We start from the raw sequence: 17,545 nt of genomic DNA on the forward strand, positions 1-17,545 counted from the left end.
CAGCTGACTTCCTGCCCTTTGGGCAGGGGGCTGTACTCGATGATCTCTCGAGGTCCCTTCCAGCCCTGATATCTATGAAATCTATGAATAAAGATTACCCCAAAAGTTCTCTTTCTTTGAGCAAGTAGACATGTCTGTTGGTCTGTTCGAGGCTTGCCGTTTTATGTTTTGCATACACCACTGGCACATGCCATGAACTTAGGCCATAACAAATCTAAATCAGAAATATGAATGTTTGGCAAAAAATTGTATTGCCACATAATGTATTGAACATATTCCTCATGAATGGCACAGCTATGACCAAATAAAGTAAAACAGGTTTTCCTCAATGAGTGTCCATAAAAATGAATGCCTTGTTGCATATTTTGCTTGTGCCTCATGTTTTCAATATCTTATTTTGTTTCTTTGGAGCCTTTTGTGTTCTCGTTTTCCTTCCCCCCCTTCACTTGCTATGGAAACACTGGTACTAGTATGGCTAGATTTAACGCAGTATAAACCAGTTCAGTTGATATTGAACTGTGTGTGTTGGTTATTCAGACCCTGTTTATGATTCATAAATAGGATTCATTCCATTATTTGGGGGTAGAGATGTAGTTGAACTAGAACAACAAAACTAAACACCTCTGAACTTACATTTTTTTTAACTCTGTGAATGTCTTTATTTTTTTAGAATTTCTTATGTAATACTGATTCTGGACCTTAAAAATCCTACGTAGAATGACTTTCCTTATAGAAGCAGCTGACTACTGCATTGATGGAGCAAGTTTATAAGCAATTTTGTTCTCTTATTTAAAGAAAGTACAGACACAAGACTGCAATCGCTGCTGGGGCTTTATTGTATGGGATTTAGCATTAACACAGCCAGAAAACCCCACCAGATCTATCCATCTCAGAATTTTTATTACTTTTTCCTCTAGCTCAGACACCCTTTTGCCAGACAGCCAGCTGTCTGCAGCCTTTTCTTCAACACAGGTCCCGCTCCCACACAGAAAACTTTGGAAAACCAAGATAGTTCATTTATTTTCCAACTTTGGTTGTCTTCTCCAGTAATGGAACACATGATAGTAGTGAGCTAGGCCCTCATGAACTTAAAGTTGGCTGTTGGAAAACTTCAGTTTCAGTTTGAGTTGGCTGGATCCTTTCTCTTCTCAGCAGGATCCAATAATGTACATCAGGAGATTTGTCCCTGGAAATCTCCCACCCCTCTCAGTGGTCCCTCTTGAGGTTGCTCTAACATTCACTTGTCTAGGAGATGGAAAATTACATGCTGGACTTGGGCTGAAATTTGCTTTTCAATGTAGAAATGAAGGGTGGGGTATGCTCTGTGTTTCATTTGGAAATTAAAGCATTTGACTCTGCTTTTCATACTTTTCATCTTATAATAAATATTTCAGAGCTGATTCAAAACAATGCACAAGCCTGGATAGGTTAGAGATTCAGGGCCTGACTGTCACTTGTACTTGATGCGTCTCATTGTGTCAGACTGCATCCAACCTGCAAGAGATCCTGCAGACAATTCATTTTGTAATTACAGGCTGCCTATACATGGTGGTGGAGGGGGATGCATTTTAATTAGAGTGGTTCTCGGAAAGCTACTCTTAATTAAAATGCTTCACCATCATGTGTATTAAGTCCCTGTGGCTTTAAAAATGGCCACAGGATGCCTTATCTAAACTTCATTCAACAGGGTTTAGATAAAGTACCCCAGCAGCCATTTTTAAACCTGTGGGGGCATATACATGTGATGATGAGGCCATGCTAGAGCATTCTAATTAGAATGCAGAGCAGACTGATGCATTCTAATTAGAAAGTAAATCAGCACATGTATAGGCAGCCTCAGTGCTTACTCTATGCTCTGTGATTCTCTTATGCCAGAGGATTGCAAAAGTATAAGTTAGAGAAGTTGTTCCAATTATTCTATCATTATAATTTCTGTCTGATATTTTATTTCCATTGGTAGACACACTTAAGAAAGGGATTTAGCTGTGCATTTTTGGCCCTGTGATATATCTTGAAATATATCACAAATAATACCCAAGTGCAGCAGTACAATGACATTTCAAATGTTCATAGTTTTATTGACTCTCACAATATTGAAAGTTGTTCTTAAAACTCCAGTTCCTGGAGTCATGTGATCATGTAAGACTCTCAGCTTTCATTAAAGAAAAATTATGTTTCTAGATGTCATGGTTGCAGAGAAAAATTAAAAACTGTGCTCCTGAGGACTCAAAAAAGAATAATGGAAATAAAAAGAAACCTAACATTTTTGTTCTGCAAATCTCCTGATTTTTGAGCTTTGACTCATCATTTTTGAAAAACAGGCTTGCAGCTTAATATATCTTACAGGTAATTAGTTAAACAATATACAGTAGTGTAACTGGGTGGAGGCAAGTGGTATATTGGCCCTGGCAGCAGACTTAGAGGGGGTGCCAGGATGATGTTCCCTCCTTCAGAGTCTGGTGCAGCCCAGCATCCTCCTGGTTGAAGGAGGTAAGCTAGAGAAACCCCATACCACCCAGCTATAAGAGCTGGGTGCCAGGACACAAGGAGAGCCCTTCACTGCCAGGCTACAGAAGCCCAGCTGGAGCTGCCCTGTGCTATCCAGTCACAGGAGATGGGTGTGGGCACATGGCAGAAGCAGTGGGCATGGTAAGACCCTACTATAGGAAGGTGGTACAGCACTGCTACTGTTGTGTCTTGCTGCCATAGTTCCTACAGCCAGGCATCATGGGGATTCTCTAACTTGACTTCTATGACTGGGAGGCTCAGGGATGCTCCAGATGCAACCAAAGAGCACCCTCCCCTGACCCACTGCCACCACCATCAAAGATTTTCCCCAGGCTCCAAAACTGATAGTTATGCGTCTGCAACTTGCAGACTCAAATCCCTTTACTCAACCCCCCTGCTGCAACCTACTTCCAAATGCCAGAGGAAAAAAAATCAGTCTTGCAACATGGCTCATCATATTTGGGTTACATAAGGGAACAAATTCCACATGTGACATTACCCTTGCAGACATTACCCTGCCAGAAGCCTTTTACTAATGATACCAGTGGAAGCCAGGATGAGCACCTTGATTGAGCTTTGATGTGGCACCATGTCTCTCAGGTATGACAGGGAATGGTAGCATTTTAACAGGTGCCACTCTTCCTGCAGTAGCAATACAACAGTGTAATATTGGGTATACCTTGATGATGGAGGTTCTGTATTTTTGCTGAGCTGTGGAGAAAAGAACTGAGTTTTTCAGGGAAATAAAGTTTCCTTTTCAAAAAATAGGAATGCTGGCACTGTTAGGCTTTCCAAATGTTGCTGATGGTTACTGCTTGTCTACAACGATGTTAACCATTAGTACCCTAAAGATGCATATAGGCCCCTACACAGTTTTCAAAAGTGCCCCTCGTATCAGCAGAAATTAGGGGTCAAATCCAGTTTGGTCCCAGAGGTGCCTTGTCATAGGGATTGAAACACCTAAAAAAGTAGACATTTGGTGCCACGAGGACAATTCAAATAGGGTTAGGTGCCTACGCACCAGTGGGAGTAGAAGACAGGCTTTTCATCTGAGATCAGTGTTGTCCCCATTAGTTAGATGAGCCCTCTGGGGACTTAGGTGGAGTTTAAGCACCTCTTCTGCAACAATCTGGATCACAATAGACCTTAGGCAAATTAGGTACCTGGTGATCAAACTGGATCACTACTGAGAATTCTCAGATTCCCAACGTGTAGGCACCTTAAAGAACTTTGCAGTTCACAATGGGGCCCTGAATGACTGCTGGAGCAGAACGAATCCGGATTGTTCTTTAGAATTTGGGCAACTAAATTCCACCCAACTGGGCACTTCTGGGATCAGTATGGATCTGGCCTACTCTGCTTACATGCTTGTGAAAATCCATTTACACAATTATCTTCAACCTTTAGATGTGCCTACATACCTTAGAAAATCCAGCCAGTTGTGCTTTTGGTGTATAAGGAGAATTTTGCTTCTTTCCTTTAGTTGTTAATGAGTGAGGTATGGCAGATATTGCATTTTACACCACTGGTGGTTCCATTTCTGTGGTGAAGAGATCCCTAAATAAGTAGTCTGTCAATTTGTTAAGCATAAGGGATCCATAAAAATAAAAGTTATGATTACAACAATTTTCCCACAGTAAAAACAAAACAAATAAATAAATACATTTTTTCTTCCATAAAAAAATATTTAAAATGAAACATGTGTTTCCTTCCTACCTCTTTTAGACCAACATTCTGCTCTTCCTTTATGAAGAGTTAGGAAAGTGAAACACATTTGGATCCTTGCTTGACCCTATAGAAATATTGCAAGATCCTGATACAAATCCTGCCAATGGCACATTACTGTTACTGAGCTAAATTCTCATCTGTTCTTGTCTTCCACTGCTAGCAGCTCAGAAGAATTGGGAGCTGGTTCCTGAAACTCTGCTGGACCACGCCAGCTGATTTCCAAGCCCAGCCCTGGCCACTCTGGCAGTGCTGGTTTCGCACATATCCAACCCCCGGGTGCTCTGCCTGCATTGGGGGCATGCAGGGGCCAGTATGAGTTGACCCCATATTTTTTTATCCAAAAGGTTAAGTCGACTTATAGACCAGATCTACGAAAATCCTAATTTTTGGATCAGAAAAATGGGGTTGACTTGTATACCGTGTCAGCCTATACACTATGAAATATGGTAATTATGCTAGTTTTTTGCTCACTGAGGGCTTCTTGTCCTTGAGGCATTTCCAGAAAGAAAGAACTAGGAAGGAAAGAACTCTGTTAAGGAGCAATATACATCTTCTATAATCAAGATGGGATCAAAGTAGGACCAAACTGAGGTACTATGGGTTAGGATACAAGGGGGTAGAGGGGGATCTACTATAGACTGCCACACCAGGAGGATGAGCTTGACCTGGAATTCTCCAGGTAGCTCTCAGAGGCCATATGGTCAAGAGATACTGTTGTCATGGGTGACCTAAACTACCTTGACATCTGCTGAGAGGATTAGTCATCAAGAATTAATCACTCACATTAGGTTCTTAATCTGCATACAGGACCTCCATCTAATGTAGGAGGTATATGATCCCACTAGGGGGAATGTTTTGCCGGACTTGGTACTGGCTGTGGGGGATCTGCAGGTACAAGGCAACCTAGGGGATAGTGACCATCAATTGATTGAAATCACTATCTGACAAAGGGTGGGAAAAATAACCAGCAGGGCTGAAGTGTTAGAAAGGCTGGCTTCAGTGTGCTTAGGAGATTAGTTAGTGGGGCATTAAAGCTCAAGAGCATTGACAAAATGGGGGTCCAGCTCATTCCTCAAGGAAGTGATCCCTTGGGCACAGAAGAAGGCAATCCCACTGCATAGAAAAGGAAGCAAAGGGGTCAAAGAAACCCTTCTAGTTTAACAGGGAAATCCAGGAAAGCCTAAAGGCAAAAAAAGGGGCATCCAGGCTGTGGAAGCAGGGGATAGCTACCAAGGAAGAGTATACCTCCTTGGCTCGCACTTGCAGGAAATCAGTTAGGAAGGCCAAAGCAGTATTGGCCTAGCGCAAGTCAGGCTAGCGACAAAAATTAAGGACAACAAAAAGTCCTTCAGGTACATTAGGGAGTAAAAAGAAGGCTCAGGGCAGCATAGGACCCCTACAGGATAGACAAGGACAGTGGGTGATGGATAGGAGGGACAAAGCAGAGCTCTTCAATGAATTCTTTGCCTCTGTATTCTTGAACTTGGATCTTGACAAATCTCCCAAATGCATTACTGACAGAAGCAGGAGAAACATCAGCCCACCAACTGTCAGTGCTGACCTAGTTAAGAGACACACTGGATGTGTTTAAATCAGTGGGACTGGATGAGGTCCATCCAAGGGTGATGAAAGAATTGGCTAATGTCATAGCAGAGTCACTGGCATGTCTGTTTGAGCACTCACGGTGCTCAGATAGTCCCAGAGGACTGGAAAAGGGCCAATGTGGTCCCTATTTTCAAGAAGGGGAGGAAGGAGGATCTGGATAACTATAGGCCAGTTAGTCCCACCTCTATCCTTGAGATAGTCTTGAAAAAATTATCAAGGATCACATTTGTAGGCATGCAGTGGGTAATATGTTGAAGGGCAATCAGCATGGGTTCATAACAGGTTGATCCTTCCTGACTAACCTTGTTTCTTTCTATGACCAGGTCACTAAGAGCTTAGATGCAGGAATCATGGTAGATGTAATTTACTTGGATTTTAAGAAGGCCTTCGACATGGTATCCCATCCAGTTCTTATAAACAAATTGAATGGCTGTGCCATAGACGACTACACAGTCATGTGGGTGGCAACTTGGCTTAGGGGTCACACCCAGAGAGTGTTGGTGGATGGGTCATAGTTTCATAGTTTCTAGGGTCAGAAGGGACCTGAGTAAATTATTTAGTTCAACCCCCTGCCATGGCAGGAAAGATTACTGGGGTCAAACAACCCCAGCAAGGTGTTCATCTAGCCTCCTCTTAAAGACCCCCAGGGTAGGAGCCAGTACCACTTCTCTTGGAAGTTGGTTCCAGATCCTAGCTGCCCTGACAGTGAAGTAGCGCCTCCTGATGTCTAGCCTAAATCGACCCTCTGCCAGCTTGTGACCGTTATTCCTGGTCACTCCTGGCAGTGCTCGGGGGAACAGGGACTCCCCCAGTACCGGCTGGTCCCCTCTGACTAGTTTGTAACAGGCCACTAGATCCCCCCTAAGCCTTCTCTTATGGAGGCTGAACAGGTTCAGGTCCCTCAGCCTCTCCTTGTAGGGCCTGCCCTGCTGCCCCCTGATCACGCGAGTGGCCCTCCTCTGGACTCTCTCCATGTTGTCCACATCCCTTTTGAAGTGCGGCGCCCAGAACTGGACACAGTACTCCAGCTGCGGCCTGACCAGTACCGCATGGAGGTGGAGGATCACCTCCTTGGACCTGCTCGAGATGCATGGATGCATGACAAGGTGCGGTTGGCCTTCCTGACTGCACCCCCACACTGCCGGCCCATGTTCATTTTGGAGTACACGATGACTCCAAGTTCCTTTTCCACCTCTGTACTGACAAGAAGGGAGTTCCTCAACTTGTAGGTATGGTGCTGGTTGCTCCTCCCCAGGTGCATCACTTTGCACTTGTTGGTGTTAGATCCCATCCTATTCTCATCCGCCCACCCCTGTAACCTGTCTAGATCCAATTGTAGCCTATTGCTCCCTTCTAGCGTGCCCACATCCCCCCCATCAGCCTCGATAGATGTGGGCAGTGGGGTCCCCCAAGGCTCTGTCCTTGGGCTGGTGCTGTTCAACATCTTCATCAGCGACCTGGATGAGGGTGTGGAAAGCACTCTGCCCAAATTCGCAGATGACACCAAACTATGGGGCAAAGCAAACACACTGATGGGAAGAAACCAAATCCAGGTGGACGTGGACAGGTTAAAGAAGTGGGCAGAGAACAATAGGAAGCAGTTCAACAAGGACAAGTGCAAGGTGCTGCACCTAGGGAGAGGGTATCATCAGCACACCTATAGGCTGGGGGTTGACTTTGTCAGCAGCACAGTGGCAGAAAGAGATCTCAGAGTCGCTGTCAACTCCAAGATGAACATGAGTTGTCAACGTGATGAAGCAAGAAGAGATAATTGCACTTTGTCATGCATCATGAACAGGTCTAGGAAGGTGATGCGCCCCCTCTGTGTGGCAATGGTCAGGCCACAGCTAGAGTACTGTGTCCAATTTTGGGTGCTGCAATTCAAAAAGGACGTGGACAACCTTGAGAAGGTCCGGTGGAGGGCCACTTGTATGGTTAGAGGCCTGCAGGGAAGGCCTTATGAGGAAAGGCTGAGGGACCCGAACTTTTTCAGCCTCTGCAAGAGAAGGATCTTGTGGCAGTATACAAATTCATCAGGGGGGCAGCATGGAATAGGAGATGCTCTGTTTACCAGAGCACCCCTTGGAATAAGCAGAAACAACAGCTACAAGCTGATGGAGAGTAAATTTAGGCTGGACATCAGAAAGAACTTCATGGTAGTCACCAGAATCTGGAACGGGCTTCCAAGGGAGGTGGTGCTATCCCCTACCTTGGGAGTCTTCAAGAGGAGACTGGACAAGCACATGGCTGGGGTCACATGATCCCAGCACTTTTTCCTGCCATTGGCGGGGTTTCATAGATTTCATAGACATTAGGGCTGGAAGGGACCTCGGGAGATCATCGAGTGGGTGTTAGATTCGATCCTTTGAGGCCCCTTCTGACTCTATCATCTATGAATCTATGTACTAAACTCTGCCTCTTTGGGCTGCAGGACAGTGGTTTGGGTCAGAGTCCACTGACTTCCATGGAAGTAATATGCACATACTATATGGCTAAAGTTTTGCCTGTTAGCCTGAGGTGGGCCTTTCTTTTGTCTTGACAACACGAAGGTCTAAGCTATAGCTTCAGTTTACAGTCTACAGGAAATCATTCATGGACAAAAATTATGCTAAGATGTGGAACCAAGTAGCAATGGAACCAAATCTACCTGCCCATCCCATGGGAAAAAGCAGCTTTGGTCATGAAGGATAGAGACAACCTATGCTGTAAATACATGCTTCATGCCAATAGGCCTCAGTGATGAAGTGTTGTCATTTGATAACCAGGACATGTTTGTGATTAATTTGTAATAGCCTGCAGTGTCCCATTGGCAGACAAACTAACATTTCAGCACTGGTAAAGCAGTGAAATCAGTTTGTTAGTTCACAATGGAAATCTTTACATCCTGGCACAGGGTAAAGTGTACTGTGAACCTAAAGGGTGAGCAACAGCAATTTCAGGGACATAGGCTGCTGTTCTCTAATGTCCCAGCAAAGAGTTGAACTACGAACAAAACCATTGGCTGAAATGCCTGGAAAGTAATAATAATAGTAAACAGCTGTAGGGCTTGACATGTTCATGGTTTCCACAGCTCAGTCCCTGGCTCATAATCTTTATTGTTATAGGATAAGTATTTGAGATACAGAGGAGCTGCAAAGCATGGCAGAGGGTGGGGAAATAAGTATGTATATAGTGCAGCAAACAATTCAAATCATTTTTGGACGGTATGAGAAAGCAACTGCAGCCACCTAACAGCTCAAGTGCCAGAAAGGCCCTTAGAAGACAGAATCAACAGGACACAGAGTAAATAGCTTCTAACCCCCCTCCCCACCAAATATCTGCCCTTCATCCAGCAAAAAGAATATGCATGACACCAACCCAGGTTGCAACAGTAAGTGTTGATGCACTATCATAGATCCCGCAGACAGTCTGGCAGCAAAGCTGTTGTTCTTGTCTCAAACCAGCACAAGAAGAAATATTTATATTTCTCATAGGACTCAATCCAAAATCTTTTGACTTCAGGGGGAGCTATTTCATTGACCTCAAAATGCTCAGAGAGCTTGTCCATCATGCATTTCAGTCTGCCAGCATTCTTGCAAGAGCCTGAAGGAGCACTTTGCACCTCCGGTAGCTTTAATTTGCATGTTTCTTCCCACTCACTGTGTCTAGCCCTCACTTTCTATTCATTAAATTTGTTTTTTAGTTGTTGACACTTGCTGGTATGTAGCACCTGCACATTAGGGACCCTGCTGCACCAGGTAAGGAGTGTACTAGCATTATCCCTCCAATATGTTTATAGTGTACTGCTTCTAAAGGGTTTGGGTCTATCTTTTATTTTCTCCTCCCTCCAACACTGCATGTGAGATGAGACAATCAGGTCCTTTGTGTATGCAGATCTTTCTCCCTCTCGTTTTACACAGGGATCCACATGGTTTGCCTTTAGAGGATGTTTATCTTTAGTGTGAAACACTCTTATGCAAAACTGATGATGTTACCTTCCCTTTAGATAAACCCTAGCAACAGGCAAAAGGTTACTGCTTGTATAGGCAAGTTCATTGTTCTGGAATCATCATCAGATTAGTACAGTGTCTTTGAAAGGGATTTGGTTTCTACTGCTTCAGTTGTTTCTTGCTTGTCTTTGACATTTTTATGGTTACACCAGAAAGGTTGACCAAAAGGGAGATTATGCAAGTTTCTCACAATGGAGAACTCATTGTCTTTAGACAGACAACAACAAAGGAACAAGGTGTGGAGTTTAAATACAGCTGTGGGAGGTATTTCCCATCAATATAATAAAGCACATCCCACACAGTACTGTTTACTTACAGTAGCAATACATTAATTTTACTACCAGAATGCAAACTAAAATCTAGTGTATAAGGGGCAAGGGATAAAAGAGGCATAAACCCTTGGCTTTTGTACATTATGGTGACTCAGTGGAGCTGCATGGATTTATACTAGCTGAGAGAGCAAGGTTGTTCAGTGACCCTAAGGACATGTGACACAGCACTTTACAGATACTCAAGCTAGCTCTAAGCACACTAGCTTGGGTATACAGAATGGTATAGGCTTCTTAGTTCAGCAGGGTAAATTAGTCCTGGTGGAGCACTGTGCTGACAGCCATTCTGCTTCTTGTAATCAAGCTCACTTGGATAGCTCTACAGTGTCCTAACTCTACTAGTATATGCATGCACACAGATTTATGCACAGTACTTGCATGATTTTCTGATGTGCTTGGTGCATATTTAAATCACAACTTGCAGGATGTACATATGCCTAAATGCAAATATTGGAAATCCACAAGACTTTGGAGCAGTGAAGCAAAGTATATGTAATAAAGTAATTCTCTGAAGGGACTTAGTAATGAATAGCGCTGATCAAAATATTTTTGATAGAATAGTTTTCCATTATTTTTATCAAAATTGATATGATTTGTGTAAATGTGTCAGTTTTGACAGGGCAGGCAAGGTTCTTTGGGTAGATTTTGATATCTTTTATTAAAACAACTAAATAGCTGGAAAAAATTGTCTTTGCAAGCTTTCAGGTATAAATACCTTTCATCAGGCTGAGGAAGCACCTGCAGTTGGTGTGTGCTCTTCCTGTGTGGAATGAGGAGTAAAGAAGCCAGAGGCTGGTATGCATGCAAGAAAACCAGTCAGTGAAAATGTAAATTGAGGAGTCAGTGGGTGAGAGACAGGTGAGGGTGGGGAATGTATGTAGCTGGTAAATAGTGGAGAGGTACCTGGGGAATCAGATGTTAGGCCATAATGTGTCACAAATCCAGTGTCTATATTTAGTCTGTGGATTTTTGTATCCAGTAGGTTGATGAAGTGAAGTTTGTGGGCTTGACTGTGAAAGGTGTTTTGTAAATTCCCTTTGAGGATCGGACCTGAGAGATTGGAGAGAGGGTGGCTTTCTTGTGAGAAATGTGCCCCAACAGGTAATCGGGTATTCTTGTCTTTCATAGATTTCAGATGTGTTTTCATTCTGGTGTGCAGTTGTTGTTTGGTCTCTCCTATGTATTTTCCTTCAGGGCATTTGGTGCACTGGATGAGAAATATTACATTTCTGGAGGTGCAGCTGTTCCAGGAATCCAGGAATGCTGATGGCTATGTTGTGGGGTGTAGTAATTGTGGGGGTGGTGGAGATGTGTTGGCAGGTTTTACATTTCTTGTCCTGGCATGGTCTGGATCTGTTCAGTATGTTTTGGGCTGTAGGAAGTTTGCTTCTGGTGATGAGGTTAGCAAGGTTCAGCACCTGTTTGAAGGCTACAATGGGTGGTTCTGGGAAAATCTCTTTAAGAACTGGGTTTGCTAGTATGGGTTGCAATTGTTTGAAGATTTTCCGTATAGGTGCCAGGGAGGAGTGATAAGTCATAACCAGTGGTGTGCAACCAGTGGGGGATTTCCTTGTGGTGTGTAACCAGTGGGGGATTTATTTCTGTACTGCAGCAATTATTCATGTGCTATCTGGATAGCTGTTTCAAAAGCGCGATCTGTATCTGTTGGTGTTATGTGTTCTTCAAGGTAGAAAAGGAGCTAATTTACAACATGCAGGCCTGTGAAAATGCAAATAAATGGTAGTTTGAAAGACAATAGGTAGAGATAGGAGGGGAGGGGAGGGAAAGGGAGCAAAATATGTGAAGGAATGCAAGTGGTCAGCTACAGGATGGTTACCTGGGGTTACCAGGTGGCAGGCTGGTTGTAATGTGTCATAAATCCAATTTTTTAGTCTATATTTAGTCCGTGATTTTTTGACGACATTTTAAATGGGAAAATAATTTGTTTGGACTTTTTTTGGTAAGGAAATTCTCTTTTAGTTTGACTTTCTTATTTGGTGTGACATGCTATGTTAAATTATATTTAATATATATACTTAATGTATTACAACGTTGCCAAGTGAAATTCTATTTTGGGGTTTAAGGTTTCCAAATCAAATTTTTCTTGGAATTTCTGTTCTGCAGGAATTTTTTAACGTTTGACTTTTTGTTCTGATTCAGAACAATAATACATTTTGGAATGTCAGAATTTCCCACGGGGCAGGAATCCTGTTTTCAAATCAACCCGACTAATGAGCAATGAAAAACCTCTTCTGATTGCCCATAGAGGACTTGGCTTCTGATCGCTTCTGGAATTTATTCAAAGAGCAAAGATCAGGAGGATATTAGGAAGCAGTCTCATTATGGTTCATTCCCAAAAGGCAAGAGAAGAGGCCAGTAAAGAACTTGACTGTTTGTCTCACCCACCAGCTGTCATTTCTATTCCAGATGCACCTCATCTCTTGCCAATGTTCCTTGTTAAGAAAAAAAAAAGTTAGCTTAAGAACATAAGATGGAAGCAAGTCAAAAGTGCAGAATCCAGATATGATGTGAAATGAGACGCAAATATGTGCCTCTCCCCTGGAGATCAGTGTAAATCATCACAACTCACCTTTTGGACTGGTAGCGCCTCTTTAAGCTGGAACTAAGGTAAATATGATTTTCAGTAGTATGTTTGTCCAACCTGTTAGGTAAAAGGTATCTATTACTGCAATGCTTGAGCACCTCATAATCTCTGATTAATTTATTCTCATTATACTGCTATTACTGAGGCACAGACGGATCAAAACCTTCATCTGTAGCTCCTATGACATCAGTGAGAATCTTTCCTTTTATTTCAGTGGTCACTGGATCATATCCCAAAGTGACATGCCCAGTAGAGCTGATGATCTGGCCTATATTCAATCTGAAAGTATTTCCAACCATTTTATGATGCACCATGTTTTAAATGTACATATTAAGAAAAAAGTCACATTGCATTTACTTTAGACATCGCTATACAATGAGATGTTAACATGCAACATTATTTCACAATGAGCTATGGTACAGATAAAAATGCTAGAAAGTTTTGATGAACTTTATCACAATAGTCTAGGAGGATTTTTTTGTGCATTTAACCAATCTGTATTGAGGTATCCCTTGGTAAAATAATTTAAAAAAGCACTTGCATTTTGAATTTTTTTGGCAGTACTTGACTGACTTTCAATGCAGTGGATTTGCTATGGTAGTTTCATAACAGTAAATAGTCCATGGAGACATGAATATGAATATGATGCAAGAAGATATTTTTTTGCCAAGGGTGGAAACTAAAATTGCTTACTTTACAAAATGTTACGCTTTTGATGCTATTTACACTAACAGAAGGCCAAATTGCAGTCTCTTAACCTGGGCTGTAACAATTAAACTTTTTGCCTGTATTACTGAATTTTACAGTGTCTTGGAACTATTGCCAAGAAATGACCATAATGCAAATACTATTAAGTGGTGGATAGGAGAGCTGTCTACAAGTAATGGAAGGGTGTAAATACCACAGAGGGAGAGGAAGAAGTTACTGTGATACAAAAGGGTATAACTAAGAACAAATGGGATGGAATTGAGCAAAAGGACATATTTAGGCTGTACATCAGGAAAAAGTTCTTAATGGTGAGAATTATTAGAGTAGACTGTGGTATATTCTCCACAGGAAAGTGGTAAGAGACCTATGTATTAAGTGATTTAAAACCAAGCTAAAGAAAGTACTCAGGAGTACACTGTAGGGAGCTAGTTTTCCTGTTGGCAAGGTGCGGGGAGGGCAGAATTGGTATATTTGATGATCTAATCACTAAATCTCTTCCTTCTCTAATTTCTGTCGTTTGTATAATATTACTGGCATGCCACAGATTAAGTACTTAGCTTTGGATAGTAAAATTAATTTATGAGGTAGAAATAATTCTTTATTTGTTCCAGTGTATACATATCATGTTTACATCACATTTACTGTCTTTCATTCGTGCTTACTTATAAGAAAAGGAATGAAGTCCTCCACTGCATTGCAATATTGAGGGATGTACATTTAGCAGTATGGAGTAACATTTTGAAAGGAGAATGTTAGATACTTTTGCTTTCTATTGAAGATGGTAAGACCTTTCTGATTCAGTGAGTTCTGTATTTGAAAGACATGCATGTCAAAATATTATTATATCTGAGTAAGTAGGCCAGAACAGTGACTAAGCAATATTGTACATAAGTTAAATTCTGTATCTAATTGTTTTCAAGTTTCCTCTCATTTTTATTGCTCAATTCCTCTCCCTCATATTTTAGATGCCTAGAAACTGTAGAGACCTGTTTCTGACTCTGACTCATGTGCAATGAGATAAGAAGCCCTTTGTGATTGTATCCTGACAAATGAAATAAGCATCTGGGAAGCTTGTAAAAGAAAGTATTTCAAAGAAAAAAAAATCATGAGGTAAAAAACTTTAGCAATGCCTGCTTTAGGGATGAAATATGCAGGGTAGTCATCTTCATTTTCAGGGTTTGGGACACTGAGAATACTGTTTTCAGTCCCCAGTCATGATGATGTGCCCTGCAGTAAATACTTGAAAAATAAGCTATGGACCGCCTGCCCCCCAGTTTGAGTCACCGCAAGGCTCAAAGGGCATGTGTTGTTCAGAGACACCTGTACCATGGGAGGTTTGCAAAGGCATTTATCTCTTGGAGATGACAGTGTGAAGCACTGTTGGCTTCCCCCAAGTACCGTCATTTGAATATTTTACTGCCTTAGGCCTGTGCTGATTGAGAAAACCAGGCACTGAACTATCTTATTATTTTTTTCTCTTCTTTTCATACATAGAACTGGTATGCTAAGAGACATGAAGCATATCAACACAGCTGTGGGTCTTCAAGGAGATGCTCACTGACCCTTTCTTTTCCCAGCAGAAGGAAAAACAGCTTTTATAATACAGTACTGAGAAAGTGCTGTTAAAATAATTCATTGTAAAAATTATTAATCCCAAAGGTTGTCAAGGAATAATTATTATGCTCTTCTACTGTTACAACAGGTCTAAATTGGTCATATACATTATTAATAATTCTTTCCTTGGTGTTTGGAGAATACTATTTTCTTCAACAACATCTGCCTCACTGTCTTTAGAAATGTAAAAGAAAGAGATATCCATTGTATTCAGTAGGCGAAGGAGAGTCTTAGCATTTGGCCACTGGAGTGAGTTCTTTTCTCTCGTCAGCCTTCTCTTGTGTTCCTCAGAGCACCACTGGGGGTGCATCCATGACATATGCCCAACGAGCCTTGAGAGGGATGGTCCTGAACACACTCTACCAACAAAATCCCCCTGGCATTCATCAAGCCTGGAAATGGAATAGTGACAGCAATCCTGGGGAAATGTCTTGGATGTAGTTTCACTGACTTATTTTTGGGTTTAGCATGTGGGAGTGGGTGAGTAACATGTGCTAGCCCAGAGCGCGCTGAGGATGTGGTGTAGACATAGCCTGCATTTCTCTTGCCTGAGCCCCTCCTGTAAGGTGGGGGTAAGAGTGCTTCTTCTCCCCCATCCTGTGTCTGATGTGTCTGTTTACAGTGCAAGGTCTCCAATAGAGAGATTATCCCTTACTATGTTTATGTAGAGTCCCTTGCAAACCTTTGTCTTCACTGAGTGCTTCAGACATTTGCATAAAAAAATTATAAGTAAAATGTTCAGTCCTCTGATCTGAAAATTCCCATTGCGTCAACTATGAATCTAGTTCACATTTAAAAAAAAAAAAAATTAAAATGACAACAGTCATTTCTAAACCTACTGTTGCTGGAAAATATAACTGATAAGTGCAAGTTATCATTTGGGAAAACAACACAAAAGTGTTGATCCTGTGACTACTCTTGCTCCTAAATCCTCTCCCTGTTAATGAGAGTTTATGGAAGCCCTTAGTTTTTTCCGTCCTCCACAAACAGGTGGTGAACATTGGAGAACAGATTAATTTCCAGAAAGGGTTTAATTAAAAAAAAATAGTTACAACCCTTCCCCATCCCCAAAAATCTAATCTTTATTGGCACCCATGTTGGAGATTAATGAATTCTGCGTAGATTTGGAACAATGAGATTAATAAGTCCTAGAGGACACTAACAAATAAGATCTTATTTCTTTCTACCACAGCTAACTACTCTCTCTCACAGAGTGTTTCTTCTTTCTTAGTTTGTAAAAGACAAGGCCCCCTTTCCTGTTCACGTTCAATTCGATAGTAAAGCTCTGATTGACTTCAGGACCTAGTAGAGTGAAAAGCTGAGTTTTCTTTAGCACTTTTTAGAGAAATACATTTGAATGATACATGCTATTAGCATGATATTGCAGACTGGACAATGATTTATATATTTCATGGGAGGACAAGATTCCTGAGGCAATGACTCATTGTTTTAGTCTGGAATAATTCCAGTGGGAACCTTTTTCTGTACTGGTTGATACATACCTTACATGGTCTTAGTTTGGGACATATTTTTTTAATGCCATTCATTTTGTCTGCTAATATGTGTGTTTTGCCTATTAAAATTAAACTGTCTCTTTCCCTTCCAACTTGAACCCAGTTCATATTTACCCACACCTTATATGGCGAAGCACTGTGTGTGCACACAGGGGAAAAAGGGGTGGATTCATTGCAAATGGGAACTTCTTTTATCAAGAGGAAAAATGTGCATTAGGCACATTTTTTCACATATTAGTTTTGACCCAATGACAGAAAATGCCCAAATGACATTTGTAATTCTAATGCAGCAATATAGATCTCTGGGATAAACTGGATCCTGGGGTATGAGAACACAAGGACAAGCCAATGGGAGTAGCTCATGCACAGTTGAAGACATAGTTTGATCTCATTTCTCCTAATATGGAGCAAATTCCTTTCCTTCATCCACACTGTTGGCATTTTTTGTACTTTCTACATCCATTTTAACTGTGGAATTTCCACTGTTATTAATCTATGCCTCTAGGAGAGATCTGCAGAATGGAGGAGAGAAAAGTAAAATTGTAAGCATAAACAGTTTTGCTAAAGATTGCAGCTCTCCTTGTGCTTGAGGAGTTAAGCCTATCTCCAGTCATCTAGGGTTAGAGTGAGACTTTCATAGGAGGCAGATGATTCCATATCTGTAGGGTATCTTGTACTTTCCTCTGAAGTAGCTCGTACTGGCCAAAGAGGAAGCCAGGATACTGGATTGCTGGATGACTAGGATGATCCAGACTGGTAGTCTTTATGGCTGTGAAGAGACATCATGTTTGTCCAGAGAGAAAGCCTTTTGTCCTGGGATTATACAGCTGTCCACATCCACTGTCCTGTTTCAAGTCCCTCTGCCAAATGAAATACAGTAACACTTTCTCCCCAGACATCCAATTGTAGGCCTGTGCAGTTACTGAGGATCGTTTTTCTAGACAC

The 17,545-nt window shown here is 41.8% G+C and overlaps 1 long non-coding RNA gene across 1 annotated transcript in view; it reads left to right on the forward strand.

The window, feature by feature from the left end:
- Positions 1 to 15,229, forward strand: part of LOC109319504 — a 99,452-nt gene extending 84,223 nt beyond the window's left edge. Inside the window, exons 2-3 of the long non-coding RNA XR_002103522.1 lie at positions 12,587 to 12,730; positions 14,967 to 15,229. This is a non-coding gene — a long non-coding RNA (uncharacterized LOC109319504). The remainder of the gene's footprint in view (positions 1 to 12,586; positions 12,731 to 14,966) is intronic.
- The last annotated feature ends 2,316 nt before the right edge of the window (positions 15,230 to 17,545 follow it).

This window comes from Crocodylus porosus, unplaced genomic scaffold (assembly GCF_001723895.1).
Source record: "Crocodylus porosus isolate Cpor-Errol unplaced genomic scaffold, CroPor_comp1, whole genome shotgun sequence".
NCBI lineage: Eukaryota > Metazoa > Chordata > Crocodylia > Crocodylidae > Crocodylus > Crocodylus porosus.